Source organism: Eretmochelys imbricata, chromosome 5, assembly GCF_965152235.1.
Source record: "Eretmochelys imbricata isolate rEreImb1 chromosome 5, rEreImb1.hap1, whole genome shotgun sequence".
NCBI lineage: Eukaryota > Metazoa > Chordata > Testudines > Cheloniidae > Eretmochelys > Eretmochelys imbricata.
The window spans coordinates 15,798,583-15,817,551 of NC_135576.1; positions in this window are offsets into that span (position 1 = coordinate 15,798,583).

Here is an 18,969-nt window from a genome sequence, read left to right on the forward strand (position 1 = left end):
GCACCGTCTTTATTTGCCCTGGACTGTCTTCAGGTTTGATCTTGTAGACCGGCAGATCTCCCAGCTTTTCCATCACCAGGTAAGGTATTGCCTTCCATCTGTCAGCTATCTTGTGTTTGCCAGCAATACCCAAATTTCGCAGCAGGACTCTGTCCCCCGGCTGGAGCTCCTGCGAACGCACTCTAGCATCATATCGATGTTTGTTGCGGTCTGCGTTCTTCCGAGCCGCAGCGGTAGCTAAGCGATAAGCATCCCGCAGCTTTTCTCTTAGTCGGGATACATATTGCTGATGAGTTTCATAGCTATCTCCATCCTCTGATACACCAAAGCACAAGTCTATGGGTAATCTTGGTTCTCGCCCAAACATCAAGAGATATGGGGTGACTCCCGTGGCATCGTTCTTTGTGGCATTGTAGGCATGCACCAGAAATGCAACATGCTGGCTCCAGGTTGCCTTCTGCTCTGGTCGCAAAGTTCCCAACATATCTAATAGGGTTCGATTGAACCTCTCTGGCTGAGGATCACCTTGGGGGTGATAAGGCGTTGTCCTAGACTTTTTAATTCCTGCTATCTTCAGCACCTCCTTCAGAAGGTGACTCTCAAAATCCCGCCCCTGATCAGAGTGTATCCGAGCCGGGAATCCATAGACTGAGAAATATTTGTCCCACAATACTCGAGCAACGGTGGTGGCCCTCTGATCACGTGTGGGATATGCTTGTGCATACCGTGTAAAATGGTCAGTCACTACTAGAATGTTTCCAACATTCCTCTTGTCTACCTCTACAGACAAGAAATCAATGCATACCAATTCCAAAGGTTTGTTGCTGGTGATGTTCTTGAGATATGCAGCCCTCGTGGGCAGAGTTTTCCTTTGAACACATCGAGCACAAGTCTCACATTTCCTGCGAACATCTTCAGCCATTCGGGGCCAATAGAACCTACTACGAATAAGTTCCAGGGTCCTCTCCATCCCTAAATGCCCAAAGTCATCATGCAGGGCCCTCATGGCCAGGGCTCTGTACTTTTTTGGCAGTACTAGTTGTGCTCGTTGCTTTTGTAAAGAGTCGGTGGTCATTCGGTGTAGCACTCCCTGAATCAGTTTTAATTTGGTCCATTCTCTCAATAGTAGTTTACCCTCCGGGTTGGTGGGACAACCGCAGCTGGGCTTCGCCCCTCCCTTTTGGCAAGTAGTGTATCACGAATGTCAATATCTTGCCGCTGGGCTTCTTGCCAGTCAGCCGCATTGAGCATGGGCAAAGGAGATTGGTCCAATGCAATATAGTTCACTGAAGCAGAAGGCATGCATTCAGGGGGCAGGCCCAAAGCTTCTGCAATACATCCCTGAAGGCTCTCACAGGCCTCTGGCTCTCGACGACTCACACTGCAAATAGCTCTCACTCCATCTGTGGGTATCACAGCAACTTCTGGAGCCTGCGGACGCCTGGACAATGCATCTGCATCTACATTGCTTCTCCCTGATCGGTACTGAATGCTAAACTCATAGCTAGCCAATGCGGCCACCCATCTCTGCCCTGTAGCATCCAGCTTAGCACTTGTTAACACATAAGTCAGTGGATTGTTGTCTGTCCACACCTGGAACTGAGCACCATACAAGTAGTCTCGAAATTTCTCAGTGATGGCCCATTTCAAGGCCAAGAATTCCAGCTTGTGGGTGGGATAACGAGTTTCACTATCAGACAATCCTCGGCTGGCAAAGGCTACAGGTTTATGTTTGCCTTCCACTTCCTGGTACAGGACTGCTCCCAGACCCTCCAAACTGGCATCAGTATGCAGGATAAATGGTTTGCTTGGGTCAGCAAAAACTAGGACTGGAGCATGAGTTAGGCAAGTAATGATTTCTCGAAAAGCCCTTTCACATCTCTCATCCCACCGTGGCCCAAATGGTGCAAAGGGGCCATTGTGTCTCTGCACAGGAGGCTTTGGGGACCTCCCCTTATTCTTGGACTTAGATTTGTTCTTGCTGGACTGATGTCCCCTGGTAAGATCATTCAGAGGCTTTACAATCGTAGCATAGTTTTTCACAAATCTGCGGTAGTAGCCACTAAATCCAAGAAAGGTCTTGAGTTCTCTATAGTTACTTGGACGTGGCCATGTAGTGAGTGCTTCTATTTTATCAGGATCAGTACTCACACCCTCTTGGGATACGATGTGACCCACATACTTCACTGAGGTTCTGCAGAACTGGCATTTGTCAATTGAAAGCTTCAGACCATAATCCTCCAACCTATCAAGCACTTTAAGAAATCTTTCTTCATGCTCCTCTAAGGTTCTTCCAAACACAATCAGGTCATCCAAATAAACTAACACTTGCAGTAAATTCATGTCTCCCACAACTCTCTCCATGAGACGTTGAAAGGTGGCAGGTGCTCCAGAAATCCCTTGGGGCATGCGTTCGAACTGATAAAACCCTAATGGGCAGATGAAGGCTGTCTTCTCCTTATCTTCTTCTCCCAGAGGGATCTGGTAGTACCCACTTCTAAGATCCAACACAGAGAACCACTGGCTTCCCAGCAAACAGTCTAAGGCATCTTGCACTCGAGGCATAGTGTACTGGTCGACCACAGTACGGCTGTTTAGGGTGCGGTAGTCAATACACATCCGGATTTTCCCATTCTTTTTGCGGACTACCACAATGGGTGAGGCGTATGGGCTGCGGGACTCTGTAATGATGCCATTCGCAGCCAGCTCCTGAAGATGATGTCGCACATCTTCCATCTCAGAGAGGGCAATCTTCCTAGATCTCTCCCTGAAAGGTCGAGAGTCATGTAGTCTGATATTGTGCTCTACTCCTTTTGCACATCCCACATCCCACTCATGCAGTGAGAACACCTTGGATCTTTCACAAAGTTTCTTCCTCAGGCGATCTTTCCAGTCCTCGGACACTGGTGAATCTCCAAAGTCAAACTTTGCTGGGTCTATTGTCGGAACTTGAGTTTCACACTGGGGTTTTACAATCGACTCAGGCTCAAAGAGGTCTGCTATCTTTTGTCCTCGCCTCACAAAAATATCACGACTTGTTCCATTAGCAATCAGTATAGTCACCTCTTCCTGGGCTTCAGCAGGTAGGGTTATGACTCCACTAAGAACCAGCACTCCTTCAGGGAGCCCTCCCTCGGTCGGCTGCTCTACCACTGCTAATGTTCTCTGATTGCCTTTCAGGCAGGTACTCATGACAATCACCTCCTTTTCTGTCATTGCAGGCACCACTAAGGGGACCGGGCCTGCGTACCTCAGTGCTCCCACCGGCAAATCAGGCATCACTCTTTTTGCGTCCTCAATTTTTCTGTAGGCTGCGGCACAATGTGTGTGTATCACTAAGGTATTCAGGTATTGGTCCCCTGCTCGCTGTCTGCAGTAATCTGCAAGTACCTTAAAGAGGCTGGAGTTGGTCCCTATCAGCACGGACGCATCAGAGACACCTTTAGGGTCAGGGCATATTAAAGCTGCAGTGTCCACCTCCTGTCTTACCCCAGCGATCTCTTCTGGGAATTCCAGGTGTACAATGACATACCCCTGATACGGGTATTCATCCATGCTGAGACCACACAGGCCAAGCCCTGTCAAGGGCTGTATAGGCAGATGCATAAGCATCTGTTGGTAGAAAGACTGGAATATGATAGTCACTTGGGATCCCGTGTCAAGCACTGCTCTACATTCTGTCCCTTCAACCTTTACAGTGACCTCAGCTCGAGGTCCTATCAATCCTGGTGGGATTCGGGTGGCATGATTCTTCGCAGGGGAGCCTCCAAACCCTGCAGGCCTAGGCGGCTCCCTTCCCAGGCCCTGGGGCCGTTTCCCGACTTTCCCCAGGTGGTCCTCAGCTTTTGGTATACTAGCGGGGGATTCTCTGCATTCTGACACCTGGCAGCAATGTGCCCACCCTGGCCACACCGGTAGCAGAAGAAGGATTGCCCTTTCCCAGGTTGCCGGGGTGGGGCAGAGGTTCTAAATGTAGTCTTCTGGACCGTGGTAATGGGGGGTTCCTTGTACGCTGAAGTCTTTGCTGAATCGATAGTATTCTCTAGTTCAGCCACTTTCTGTGTCAGGACCTGCACTCGTTGGGTAAGTTCCTCTTGAGGATTCACCATCAGCGCCTTGGGCGTTCGTATGGATGTTGTGGCAGTTGCCTGGTGTGGCTGAACCTCCCAAACCTCACCAGCTGCCTGCCTCTCTTCCTCCTCTCGGACCTCTTTTATCAGTCGAGAGTAACCCGGTGGATTGTCTTGGCGCTCCCTTAATCGAAGGTGGAGAAGGATTGGGTTCTGATATTGAATTCCCCTCACAATCTGAGCCAATCTAGTCCGGTCCATTTGCTCAACCGCTACTGCTCCCCTCATGATGGCTCTCTGTAATAATTTCTCCAACCTCTGTATGTAGGCAGAAACTTTCTCTCCCTTTTGTTGCCTGGCATTGAGGAACTTGCAATAAACATCCTCTGAGCCCTCGGTTCTCCCAAAGGCATGATCAAGGGCCTCTAGGCAGTCCTTTACCTTGACCCCAGGGTTACTGAGCTTCAGGGTGCGAATCACATCTAGGGCTGGCCCCCTGAGGCACTCTACTAGGCGCCTTCTCTTTTCAGCATCAGGTACTGCCCACTCCTGCAGCATTTCAGTGGTGTGTTCCAGCCAGGGTTCAAATGCTTCCTCCCCAGGTATTGGGGTGGGACCCCCAGAAAACAACCTCAGTTTACGATAGGGGCTTGACTCAGGGTGGGGTGGCACAACCTTCTCTAATGCTTGCCCCAAAGCCTTCACCCACTCATCAGGTGATGGAGCAGCCTCCCGGGTTGGGACTCCTGGGTCAAGGCCCAACAGACCCGGCATATCAGCCAAGGTCTTCCCCTCTTTCCCCAAATAGGCTGACATTTTCTTTAAAAACTCCACTTCAGATGCAGGAGCTGGTGAGGGCTGGCTCCCAGTAGTTATTACCTTCCACTCACCATCTTCCACTGCTATCGTGCCTGGAACCTGTAGAGGGTCCACAGCCGACGGCAGCTCACACAGTACAGCAAAATCTCCGTCCTCCCTCACAAACATGCGCCCATGCATTTTACACTTACTCAGGTACTCAGTGGATGCCCTTAAGGCAGGCTCTATTGAGCCTTCATCGAATGCCTCCGGCACCCTGGTCACCAGGACACAGTTCCTAGGGTTAATATTCATCCCCCTGCACCAATCCTCTAGCAAATGTAGGGCCATTATACAAACTGTAATTTCTTTCCCAAATATAACAGATCAAAACAACAACAACCAGATTCTGGGTTTTCCCAATTTAATGACTCACCTAAGATGTGCTTGCGAGGGGTACTGACCCAGTCTCGATCCCGGACGAGCCCCCAAAAATGTAACCCTTCTGCCAGGCCAAGTTGATAGCAGCAAGGGCCGGGTTCAGTACACAGGGGTTCCCTCTCATTAAAGCAAATGCAAAACTGGCTTGAGCCCCCACCCAGTGACCTGGGAAAATCTTACACACCCCCTGGGCGCCTCAAGGAGGCAATACTTCCCCTCTCGCAAGCACGGCGTCTCGGTGTAGTAGAGAATCTTTAATAACATGAGGTAAACAACATCAGCATTAAATTGGGGAAACACCACAACTAGTGTTCATTAACCAAACCATGTGAACACCCACCCACCCCAGAAAAATTGGGCCACATCCTTTCCCTTAGGCCCTTGAGTCCCAGAACCCAAACGTCTCTTGAGTCCAGCAATCCACAAATCACCCAAAGTCCAAAAAAAAAGTCCAGAGTTCAAAAGTTCATCTGCAGAGTGTTACTCCCCAGTCTGGCCGGAATGTGCCTGGGGGCGGGAAAGAGGTAAGGGGCACCTTACGTGTCCTGAAGCTGACTGCCCCACAGGGCTCTGCTCCGCTCTGCTCCACCACGACCGGCTCCGCTCTGCACAGCTCGCCGTCTCACGACCGGCTCCGCTCAGCTCGCCGTCTCACGAACACACCGCCGTCTCACGAACACACCGCTGACTCACGACCAGCTCTGCTCCGCTCGCCGTCTCACGAACACACCGCTGTCTCACGACCAGCTCCGCTCCGCTCGCCGTCTCACGAACACACCGCTGTCTCACGACCAGCTCCGCTCCGCTCGCCGTCTCACGACCAGCTCCGCTGCACACTAGATCTTCCGGCTCCCCACTACTTGACACAGTGCTCAGTGATTTCAGCTCTCAGTGATTTCAGCTCATAGTAGTGGGAGCCTTAGTGCTGGTGCACCATAAGGCTGAAGTGAATTCAGCACAGTACCTGTAACAAAACTCTTAATAGACCCAAAATTAGCTCTGACATTCCACAGTGGAGAGAGACAGAGGTGCAATTGGTGCTTCAGGCCCTCACAAAGGGGCCTACACCACCAGGCACTAATACCTGTCTCAAGTCTCTCTCAATTCACAGAGTTTTGGAACCCATGTCCCTTGCCTAGCGAGTGCTACTCAGTTGATGGTGAGTCCTCCATCATAACAAAAAGGCCAAGTACAGTTCCAAGCACAGTTCCCATAATCAGGGTACTAACAATTTATTCTTCCCGCCCCAATAACAGAGACACTGGGGATCCCACAGCAGCCAAAGTGACCATTTGGGCAGTTATGGCCTCATTCTAGGCGGGGTGGGTGTGCCTATGCAAATGAGATCAGCCCCTGAAGTTCTTTTCCACAACTTGCCACACCTCACCACCAGATGTCAGGGTGGAGCCCACCCTGTCTCTGCTTACATGTACTTCACCTGGAGCATAAACAATAATAAAGACACTTGATGGAGGTACCGTGGTGGCCTGAGTGCTGCTTAAAGCACAAAGAGGGCTTGCCAGACAGGGTCTCCAGGAGCTGAAGGGGGAGCCCGTTCACATCACTGCTTATCTAGTACCTAAATGGGATCTGAGCTCTTTCAAAATCAGGCCTCAGCTGTGGGTCCTGAGCACTCGAAAAATCCCACCCATAGCTCTCAACAATTCAGCGTATAGGGATTGCATCAAAAGGTTTTTCTGTTGTCTTTTTCGTTCTGTGGCTGCGTATGTGATAACTGATATATCCAGCTATTGAACCTGGCCAATGAGCAGCAGGTAGCTCGCATGGGTTAAAAAGTGCTCAGTTTGCCGGTAAAGGTTCTACTTGGACCATTAGTCTAGCCTAGTATCAGTTACATATGTTTGGAAGAGTCCGACTTTTAATACCCACCTGCATCATATGGCATAATAGCCCAGAACCATTAGACATCTTCTCCCTGTGATGTCAATCTAGGTTCCTTTACCACATCCAGGATAGAGATGGGACACTGTTCCCCTGATGTAGTATTACTCCAAGAGAGTTTCATTTTCCCAGAACCTTGTAGTAATATCTTCCTCTTATAAAGGAAGATTGACATGGGATATTTCGCATGGATTGGACTAAAATAATCAAATGCTAACATATTTCTAAGGTATTTATTGCCATGGTATTTAAGTAATGACAAAGAATAGTGACAGCAGAATTAGTATCAGGTGAACCTTAAAAAGTTCAGAGTTAGGATTCCACCTGGATAACCACCCAAAAGTTCGAATGTTTATCAAAACTCAATGAGCCTGAAGAACTTGGCAGGAGAACAAGCTGACAAACTATATTAGTGGTACGTTCTGCTTCCAGTTGGAATGGGCCCAAACTACAAAGTTTGGCTTTGGAACTTAATTTCAGAGGTGTTCAGTAAAATCTAGCCATGATATTTGTATCCATATTTATGATTATTATTATGGTGGTTGCTCCTAGACACCTCAGTCAACTCAAGACCACGCTGCTCAACAACTGGGTGCTGTGCTAACACACAATCCATGTCCCAAAGGGCTTACAAGCTAGAATTTAAGATTTGGATCTGAGCTGCACTAGACTTAGGGGGTGTTAAGATCTGGGCTTTTTGGTCTGAATCCATTTTTAGTTTAAGCACTTGTCATTCTGGTCCTATCTGGAACTTGGAAATGCAGAAGTACAGACAATTAAAAATAATGGGGAGAAAAATAAAATTCTGGTTAACTTTAAAACAGGGAGCTTGGAACCTGGGCAAAAGTTCAGGGGGTATCACAAAGAGCACTGGGTGGAAAATTATTTTCCCCAATCTGTAAAAATTTTCAAGGTTTCAAATAGTTTTCCCACTCTGAATCAGGACAAAAAAGTAGAAATCTCAATAATTTATGTGACTCTAAAATCTGATTTTCCTGGTGTGGATCAATCAAAACATTTTCTTAGATCATTTCCTAAAGTTTTGTTTTGATTTCAACCATTTTCTTTTTTTTTGTACTCTAATTAGCCTAGATTTTAAAACAAAGTCATTTTCCCCCTTCAAAAATGACAAGACAACCCATTTGGACAATCTTAACATTTTAAGAATAAATTTCAAGTTGAGAAATTTGTTGAAACTGACCCTATCTCTGCAGTTTTCACAAATCAACTTTTTCTTTGTTGAAAAAGAACAATAAAAAATTCCCAACCAGCTCTAATCATGATTACCATCTGTTGACACAAAACTCAATTTCTGTGTTTCTTCTAAGTGGGTAAATAAAAATTAAATACATTGCATCTAAATGAATTCTTACTGTGTGTTGACTAAGGGTTTTCTGTCTGATCTCTCCAAGATGTCACAGTAGTGTTTTTATGGGGTAGTCATGTTAGACTTCCCTCCCTTACCAATTATGGTTCCTTAGAGATTACTAAATGGCCAACACAAGAGATCACAGCAAAATGTTAGAAGCAAGTATATTCACAAATCTTACCTGTCAATATTAAACCCATAGTTTTTTGTAACATGCACTGGGGATTAGCAGCCATAGGTTTAAACTATATACACAATAAACATAAGGAAGAAGAAAAGGAGTACTTGTGGCACCTTACAGACTAACCAATTTATTTGAGCATGAGCTTTCGTGAGCTACAACTCACTTCATCGGATGCATACTGTGGAAACTGCAGAAGACATTATATACACACACAGACCATGAAACAATACCTCCTCCCACCCCACTGTCCTGCTGGTAATAGCTTATCTAAAGTGATCATCAAGTTGTGATCATCAAGTTGCTGGAAATGGCCCAACTTGATGATCACTTTAGATAAGCTATCACCAGCAGGACAGTGGGGTGGGAGGAGGTATTGTTTCATGGTCTGTGTGTGTATATAATGTCTTCTGCAGTTTCCACGGTATGCATCCGATGAAGTGAGCTGTAGCTCACGAAAGCTCGTGCTCAAATAAATTGGTTAGTCTCTAAGGTGCCACAAGTACTCCTTTTCTTTTTGCGAATACAGACTAACATGGCTGTTACTCTGAAACATAAGGAAGAACACTTTATATTGTGCATATAGGAAACAGTCTAAAACAACTTATATTAATCAAAAGAATGACGACTTTTCTGACTCCATTCTTTCTAAGAAGCAGTCTGTCACCACTTAGTCATTTTATTCTCTTATTCCAAAAACTCCACAGGACTAATTTTGAAATAGGCTATTCAGGAAAAAAGTTGAGATGCTTTTCTCCTGTCCACTGCCTTCACTCTTTCAGCATTTGTATCTGTACCAAAAGGTAATCAGACAAAAATAAATGGCCTTTGTGAATGTCTATTCATTGAAATAAGTACATTTATATTTATTTCATTGTAGACACTGTCAGAGAGATGCTCACATAAACATGCATATCTCTGATATGTTGCACTCTAACCACAACCAAGCAAAAATCTACACCAAGACCCCTGAAAACTCTGATGTTTGGATCTGATCTTCATGGGTGACTCTTATTCATATAATGGATCAGTTCCAAATACGAGACTGAAACACACCCAAACTGCAGACAATCTGGAAGCAGATTTGGGAGGTTCACCTATCTTTATTTTTAGATTAATAGATTATAAAGCGAGACAGGACTATTAGATCATCTAACCTGACCTCCTGTATAAACACATCACAGAATTTCATCCAATTTCAATTTCATTCAGTTACTCCTGTATAGAGCCCAATAATCTGTTTTAACATATCTTCCAGATAGGCATCCAGTCTGGTTATGAAGAGTTCAAGAGATGAAGAATCCACCATCTCCCTTGGTAGTTTATTTCAATGGTTAACAACCCTCACTATTGATATTTATTCCTCTACAATGATCACCAGTTCTCAGTGGGCATTGAACCTAGGACTTTCAGCATCTAAAAAGTAGTCAGACCTAAATACTAAGGCAGGGTGTTACACTTGCACCATATGAACTATACTAGCTGCTAATACTATAGCTAAATTCATCCAATGTAAGCCAATGGAGTTACACTAGGGATGAACTTGTCCAACTCACAGTAAATAGTGGGTTTTCCTATCGCATTGTAATATATGTTAGTGAAATCCCCACACTGTATAGATCAGATATGGACTTCTCAGTCTGTATACTCCTCAGGGCAGGGACTGTGTCTTCCTGTGTTTGTACAGCACCTAGCACATTAAATCTCTGGTTAGGATTGTGGCCTCTGGGCAATACTTAATACCAATAATAAATATTGCTGCTATTTATAATGGTAAAAATGCAACAGTGTTTCTTTGTTGAGTGCATAGAAAGACCCTGAAACATTTTTGAGGAATGAAATTAAAAGTGCCTAGAGAAGAAGATAGAAGTCTCACGCTCATATTTCAGAAATGTCTGCATAGATTCACTAAAGAACTTTTCAAAATGTCTGAGGACGAGACCAAGCAAGAGAAATTTCAGCTGAAGTGGCAGCTTTGTGAAATAGTTATCAGAGGGTTTGAGAACAAAACAGTCCTCTCAAGATTAACTAAACAAGTGTGCATTAGCACTAAAGTGGGGCTTGGTTCCAGCAGAACTTCTGCTCCTCTCAAAAACAAAACAAAAAACAAAAATAAAAAACTGGACCTCCCCCGACACACCTGTCCCCATCCTCCTGGCACATTATCACCACCACAGCAAAGAGTATGCTAGAGCAGTGCTACTCGGAGTGGTGGTCCGCAGACCGGTGCCAGTCCACAAGCCATGGGCTGCCTGTCTGCACGCACGTTGAGAAAAAAGAGTTGCCGGTCCCCCACATCAGATAGTTTGAGAAGCACTGCTCTAGAGTCTCTCCGCAAGTGGCTAATTGACGAGGGCAGTGAATGTGTCTGGGGTTAGAACGAAACATCCCCTATGTACGTGTTATTCTGTCCTTGTGAATTATGGAGTCATATTTTGGCACCATCCACTGAAGTGTCTGGTACCAGCCATGGTCTCAGACAACATGAAGGACTAGATGGGGCACTGCTCTGAGCCTGTATTGCAGTTCCTCTGTAGCTCCAAGGATCTTAGATTAATCCTTCTCCTCTAAAGCATTGCTTCCATGATGAAACATACAGTAGGCCTTATTCTCTTACTGTAAGAAGAAGTCAATGGGAGTTACCCAAATCCTGCAACAGGAGAACTGGCTCTGTATGTCCCACACAGATATATGAAAATAAAGAAAAGAAGATTGTTAAAAAGCTTTCCCACTTCTGGGTCCTGTTTGTACTTTTGCAGCTATCCAGATGGTTATAAATTAGGGCTGTCAAGAGATTAATTTTTTAATCATGATTAATCACGATTAAAAAATTAATGACAATTAATTGCACTGTAAAACAACTATAGAATACCATTTAGAAAAAGGGAAATAAGGACAACCAGGGGAATTACAGACCAGTCAGCCTAACTTCTATACCCAAAAAGATAACGCAGCAAATAATTAAGCAATACATTTGCAAACACCTAGAAGATAAGGTGATAAATAACAGTCAGCATGGATTTGTCAAGAACAAATCATGTCAAATCAACTGGATAGCTTTCTTTGACAGGGTAACAAGCCTTGTGGATGGGGGGAAGCGGTAGATGTGGTATATCTTGATTTTACTAAGGCTTTTGATACTGTCTCGCATGACTGTCTCATAAACAAACTAGGGAAATACAACCTAGATGGAGCTACTACAAGGTGGGTGCATAATTGGTTGGTAAATCATTCCCAGAGAGTAGTATCAGTGTTTCACAGGCTTGCTGGAAGGGTATAACGAGTGGGGTCCTGCAGGGATCGGTTCTGGGTCTCTGTCTGTTCAATATCTTCATCAGTGATTTAGATAATGACATAGAGAGTACACTTAAAGTTTTTGGACAATACCAAGCTGGGAGGGGTTGCAAGTTCTTTGGAGGATAGGACTAAAATTCAAAATGATCTGGACAAACTGGATAAATGGTCTGAAGTAAATAGGATGAAATTCAATAAGGACAAATGCAAAGTATTCCACTTAGGAAGGAACAATCAGTTGCACACGTACAAAATGGGAAATGACTGCCTAGGAAGGAGTACTGTGGAAAGGGATCTGGTAATCATAGTGGATCACAAGCTAAATATGGATCAACAGTGTAATGCTGTTGCAAAAAAAAGCGAACATCATTCTGGGATATATTAGCAGGAGTGTTGTAAGCAAGACATGAGAAGTAATTCTTCTGCTCTACTCTGCGCTGATTAGGCCTCAACTGGACTATTGTGTCCAGTGCTGGGTGCCACGTTTCAGGAAAGATGTGGCCAAAGTCCAGAGAAGAGCAACAAAAATGATTAAAGGTCTAGAAAACATGACCTATGAGGGAAGATTGAAAAAACTGGGTTTGTTTAGTCTGGAGAAGAGAAGATTGAGAGGGGACATGATAACAGTTTTCAAGTACATAAAAGGTTGTTACAAGGAGGAGGGAGAAAAAAATATTCTCATTAACCTCTGAGGATAGGACAAGAAGCAATGGGCTTAAATTGCAGTAAACGTAAACAAACTTGTTTGTTTTCGTGATTGGCTGAACAAGAAGTAGGACTGAGTGGACTTGTAGACTCTAAAGTTTTACATTATTTTGTTTTTGAGTGCAGTTATGTTACAAAACAAAATCTACATTTGTAAGTTGCACTTTCACAACAAAGAGATTGCACTACAGTACTTGTATGAAGTGAATTGATAAATACTATTTCTTTTATCATTTTTACAGCGCAAATATTTGTAATAAAAATATACACTTTGATTTCAATTACAAACCTGGAATACAATATATATGAAAATGTAGAATATTTAATACATTTCAATTGGTGTTCTATTGTTTAACAGTGTGATTAAAACTGCGATTAATTGCAATTAATTTTTTTGAGTTAATTGCGCGAGTTAACTGCGATTAATTGACAGCCTGCAATCTCCTGATTTTCCCTGGTCTTTGCACTCACAGAATAAACACTTGATTGTGTTGTGTCTGCCAGCTTGGAGCCAGACATCAGAATGGATTTAACCAATTAGCAGATTTCCGCTTCAAGAGACTGGACGTGCGGCGGGTAAATCCTGCACATTACCACAGCTGATAAGCTAAACCAGGACTCCTGTGATCTTTACACAGCCGTCCTGCCAGACAAGCCATAAAAGTGTCTCCCTCTCTGTAAAGGGAGAGGAGCAGTCTCTTAGCTGGAACCTGATCTTTCATATCTTACAGAGTACCTTAGGCTTAGAGCCAATACAGCACTTGTGTTAACAGCATGCCAGGTTCCAGATCACATACTCATTCGTTACACACAGGACTACACAGAGCCGTGATTAGAGACAAGAGCTTCTGTCTGGGCAAATAAAAACGAGGGACCTGCTGCCAGCCAACAGTATGGCACCTATGTTAGAAAAATCAGTCTGATGCCTGGAAAGACCTCTCCCTGCAGGTTTCTCTGCTTCATGCCAGGTGAGAAGATATTGTTTTAAAATGCGCACGTGGGTTTTTTAAAAATGAAGTTGCATATCAGGGAACAATAGACTCCAGAATATGATTTACATGGCTGTTAGCTGTGCTGCGACATTGACAGGAGCCTGGGAGCCACCTTCACCCAAGATCCAATAGAGCAGGTTGTAATTGTTCTCATTTTTAATATGGCAGTGTAGCTGTAGAGACTGCAGGTCCCAGTTTGCATTGCTCCGTACGGTCAAAGGGCCGCCCTCAATACATTAAACATGCTAGGAAGGCAGGTGGGGGTCACCGGGTAGAACTGTCTGGCCGCTCTTGTAATAGAGCGTATACAAAATAAATGCGAGACGCAGTTTTGCTTATAAACACCCAAAGACCAGAACACATAGCAAAATCCATTCACCATTGGTCTTAGTTCACTCCTTCTACAGGTGTAACATAGGGTGCGAGGCTCCCAGACAGGGTTTAAACTTCACCAGTAAGAGGTTTGAAGCTGCACCTGGTGCCCACCTTTGAAGGGATCTACAGAGAGCTTGCACAGTCCCCACGTGTTACTCTGCCCAGGTGGAACTGCTGGGGGAGGGATGTGGTGCAATTTGCCCATTTCTTTCCCCTTAATATTTCATTCATCTTGCACAGAGGAACTTAGGGATTTCAAGAGGAGAGAGACTAATTGTACCCTGGGGTCAGGGTGGAGAGCTGCCATTCCTTTTGGCAAGATCTCCTTCTGGACAGCTGCCTAACAGAGAGCAAGGTGAACACTCGGTGTGTGACATTCACTGAACCAGCCTGATGTGGCATGTGATAGGCTTTGCTGGTGCCTAAGGCATCAGGTGATTGCTTTTCTCAGTGGTGATCTCCATGAAAGGGGGCTGCATGTACTTTTACAATCAGATGCTCCACTGAGACACTATGTCCATTGTGAGTCATCTGATCTAGTCAGTCTCAGTGCTGCCAGCCTCAATCATTCACAAATCAGGATTCCTGGCCCTTACCAATAATCATGAGATTGGCTTAAAAATCGTGAGATTAAAATGGGTTGTTTTTCTTTGCCTTCTCATTTTTTAATTTGTAGGCTACAGCGCGGTCACATTTTCCAACTTTTCTCCACAATCATACAGACTGGAAGATTTGTTTAGTTATTAAATGAAAGCCGAGATTCTCACAACTGCAAGAGTTGGGTTTTTAAGAAAAAAAGAAAGAAATTTCAAGACTTGCTATAAAATCACCTAGATGATCCCCTAAAGGATTCCTTTGGTTTTAAAAATATCAACACTCCAGGTCATTTAGATGGTAAAAAAATTACCAAGATGGCTGTGATATAGGACCAAATACCAGACGCATATAAAGACAAGTAGGGGCTTTGTAGTTAAACTCTTAAATTTTGTGGTGACCGCCTCAGCTGCTTTGGATTTTCCTTTTTCACCCCCTCAAAATTCGGAGGAATTAAATGCAGGAATACAAAAAACAACAAACAAACAAACCAACCCCCCACAACCAAGCTAACACTGAATTATTGTTAAAGGCAGAAGAAATCTCTCTCTCTCTCTGCAGCCAGGGAATTCTGGAGGCGAAAGTTATTTCTACATTGTTAACCTATGGGCAGGCAGATGCCATTTAACAGAAATGATCTTAACTGACCACATCCCCAGGAACAGTAAGAGCCAGCATTAGCTCTATGGGTTCTTTCCCTTTACAGGAGTACAACACAGAGTTTAACTTTAATTCTTCAGAATTTAGGCATGCAGTGCACATGAAGGTCTTTTAATACTGCCACAGCAGTGTAAATGGGCCTCATTGTGAGAGAAATAGCCCTAGGAGTTCTACAGGACTGGAGTGCCTAGTTATCCAAGCCACTGATTAGCCAAAGCTTCAGACTGTCTCCTGGACCTTTGGATAACATGGGTTTACCTGGATAATATTTTTTACAAGGAAAACTTCATGCACATTGGATCTTACTCTTTGTATTATTAATTAGAGCTGGTTGAATTTTTTTCATAAAACTATTTTGGTGGCAAATGGCTTTTTGAGTGGAAAAAAATAGAGGAAAGTTTTCACTTTGGAAAAAATTTTCCACTTATGTAACAGAACCCCCAAATTGAAAATTTTTGGTAAAAAGTTCGGAGGTTTGGTAAAAAAAAGTTTCAGTACTGATTCCTCACCCCCCATGTTTTGATAGTTTTTGTTGAAAAAACAAACAGTTTTCAAGGGAAATTAAAAAAGAAAAGATTTTTTACCAAATATTTTCTACAAAAATATAATCAGCATTTTTCAACCTGTTATGTTATTATTGTGTACCAGTTAATGCTGCATGAGAAAATTTTTGAAGTTTCCTGTCTTTTGATTATGTCACTTTGCAGCTTTCCCATAGCCTCAATTCTAGAGGGTTGTTCCCCCCACTCTCCCAATCAAACTTTACCTAGAGCTCCTGCATTGCTTATTTTTCCACTTACACCTATAACTCTGTGGTATGCCTCCCAATAGGCTCTGTTTTGTTAAAAGCTCCTTCCTGCATGATTCCCACCGAAGTCAAAAGGAGTTTTAATTGCAGCATTTCTACAGAATTGGGCCCTGTATGAATGAATAAAGATGACTTGGTACAGTGAAGTGAGAGAAGTACAATGGCACATGTTTCACAGTTCAGCCTTTAATAGTGTGTGCTGACTCAGAGCACAAGAGGAAGAATTGGACATAGTGTAAATGCTACAATGCTAAGCAATGTGCAGTGCTGGTATGCTGGAGAACGTATTTAGTAAACACCTTGCCCCCTTCTCCTCTACGAATCTAGAGCAAGATTTATTAAAAACTCAACACTGGGATCAGGCATTTTTCTCCCAGAAAAGATTACAAAACACAATTGCTGTGTTTGTCCAAGGTTGCGTGTGTCTCTACAAACAATAAATATGATCCAGACAAGGTCATAAGCACTAATAGGAACCTTAATTCAGTTTTAGCTCCAACCAGACTAGCTAACTAAACTCCTTCTGCCTGCTGATGTCTTACGACATTGGTTCAAATTCAGCCCTGGTGAAAGCACTGAAGTCAATATAGTTGTGCCTGATTATATGAGGATTGAATTTGGCTCATTAGAACTAAAGGGGTCTCAACCAACCTCTTAAAATTGTGGTCATAATTTTCTGCACCAGCTGAATGTTTCTGGGTGTGCAAAGCCTTTCATTTGTGCCTGTATTGGCTAAATATGGATATATATCAATTTGCACGCAAAAAGCTACTTGTATTCACAAATTAAAGTGTTGAGTTTTTTGCACACAAAATCCTAGTCATAAAAATCTGGCCCATCAAAAATAACTATGGAAAGTTGTGCCTCTTAGAGCAATTTTTGAAAATGTCTAATTGTATAAAGGTTTCAGAGAGGTAGCCGTGTGTTGTATGTAGTATTTCATAGATCTTGACAGCCTACAGAAAACAATGGATGATCTGAAAAGGAAGAGCTCTGTGTAAGCTCAAAAGCTCAGCAACAGAAGTTGGATGAGCAGCTGGATGAGCAGAATGTGTAATCGCATAAGTAAATTCATATGTGGAAGCACAGTGAAGTTGTTGCATGTGCTTTAGCAACAAAAATGATCATATAATCAAACACTTATATACACAGCTGCTTATTTTGTGCCTTTTTTATTTTGCTTACTTTGCATCCACTGTGTGTATGCAGCAGGGTGCTGTGCAAGTAAAGATGCCTATTTAGCATGTAATTGCCTGGTTTTGTCCATACACAGGCACAATTTAAAGCTCCTATTGTTGAAAATCAGCATATCCTGTATGGTCTACATTAGAGGGTGGGCACCTGTGCTTCCCCACCCTGTCCTTGTCTACCAGAGTCTTTTGTGCCACAAATTTTCTACCACTGCTACAATCAGAGGGAATCCAGTGGTAGCAACCAGGAATACATTCATATGGAAATATTCACAGGATTAGATTTAATTTAGGGCAGCAGGGAGTGATTTAGCTGGTCTAGTGAAGTCCTGCTAAATCAATGGCAGCGTGCTCTCTGGTTGACCCTGATACTCCAGCTCTCTGAGAAGACTAAGGGAAGTTGACTGGAGAGCGTCTCCCGTCTTCACTGCTCTGTGTTGACACCAGGGTAAGTTGACCTAAGCTACATAGACTCCAGCTATGTTATTCACAAGGGGCCACAACAGTGGTTCCCCTAACCCACCCAGCAATATTGTTAATCTATCCAGCTATACTCTTGGCCCAGCAGAAGAATCTGTCCTATCTCGGGGCCTCTCCTTCTGCCCCTCCACCCCCACGAACAAGATAGAGTTCTGTGGTGACCTAGAATCCTATTTTCGACGTCTCCAAATCAAAGAATATTTCCAACACACCTCTGAACAGCACACTAACCCACAGAGACCTTCCTACCAACACTACAAAAAGAAGGATTCTGGATGGACTCCTCCTGAAGGTTGAAACAGACTGGACTTCTACACAAAGTGCTTCTGCCGACATGCACGGGCTGAAATTGTGGAAAAGCAGCATCACTTGCCCCATAACCTCAGCCGTGCAGAGCACAGTGCCACCCACAGCCTCAGAAACAACTCTGACATCATAATCAAAGAGGCTGACAAAGGAGGTGCTGTCGTCATCATGAATAGGTCAGAATATGAACAATAGGCTGCTCGGCAGCTCTCCAACACCACTTGCTACAAGCCATTACCCTCTGATCCCACTGAGAGTTACCAAAAAAACCCTACACCATCTGCTCAAGAAACTCCCTGAAAAAGCACAAGAGCAAATCCGCAGACACATCCTTAGAACCCCAAGCAGGGGTATTCGATCTGCTACCCAAGAACCATAATCCTGGAAATCCTGGATGCCCCATCATCTCAGGCATTGGCACCTTGACAGCAGGATTGTCTGGCTATGTAGACTCCCTCCTCAGGCCCTATGTTACCAGCACTCCGCTATCTTCAAGACACCACTGACTTCCCGAGGAAACTACAATCCATCAGTGATCTTCCTGAAAACACCATCCTGGCCACTATGGATGTAGAAGCCCTCTACACCAACATTCCACACAAAGATGGACTACAAGCCATCAGGAACAGTATCCCCGATAATGTCACGGCAAACTTGGTGGCTGAATTTTGTGACTTTGTCCTCACCCATAACTATTTCACGTTTGGGGACAATGTATACCTTCAAATCAGCGGCACTGCTATGGGTACCCGCATGGCCCCACAGTATGCCAACATTTTTATGGCTGACTTAGAACAACGCTTC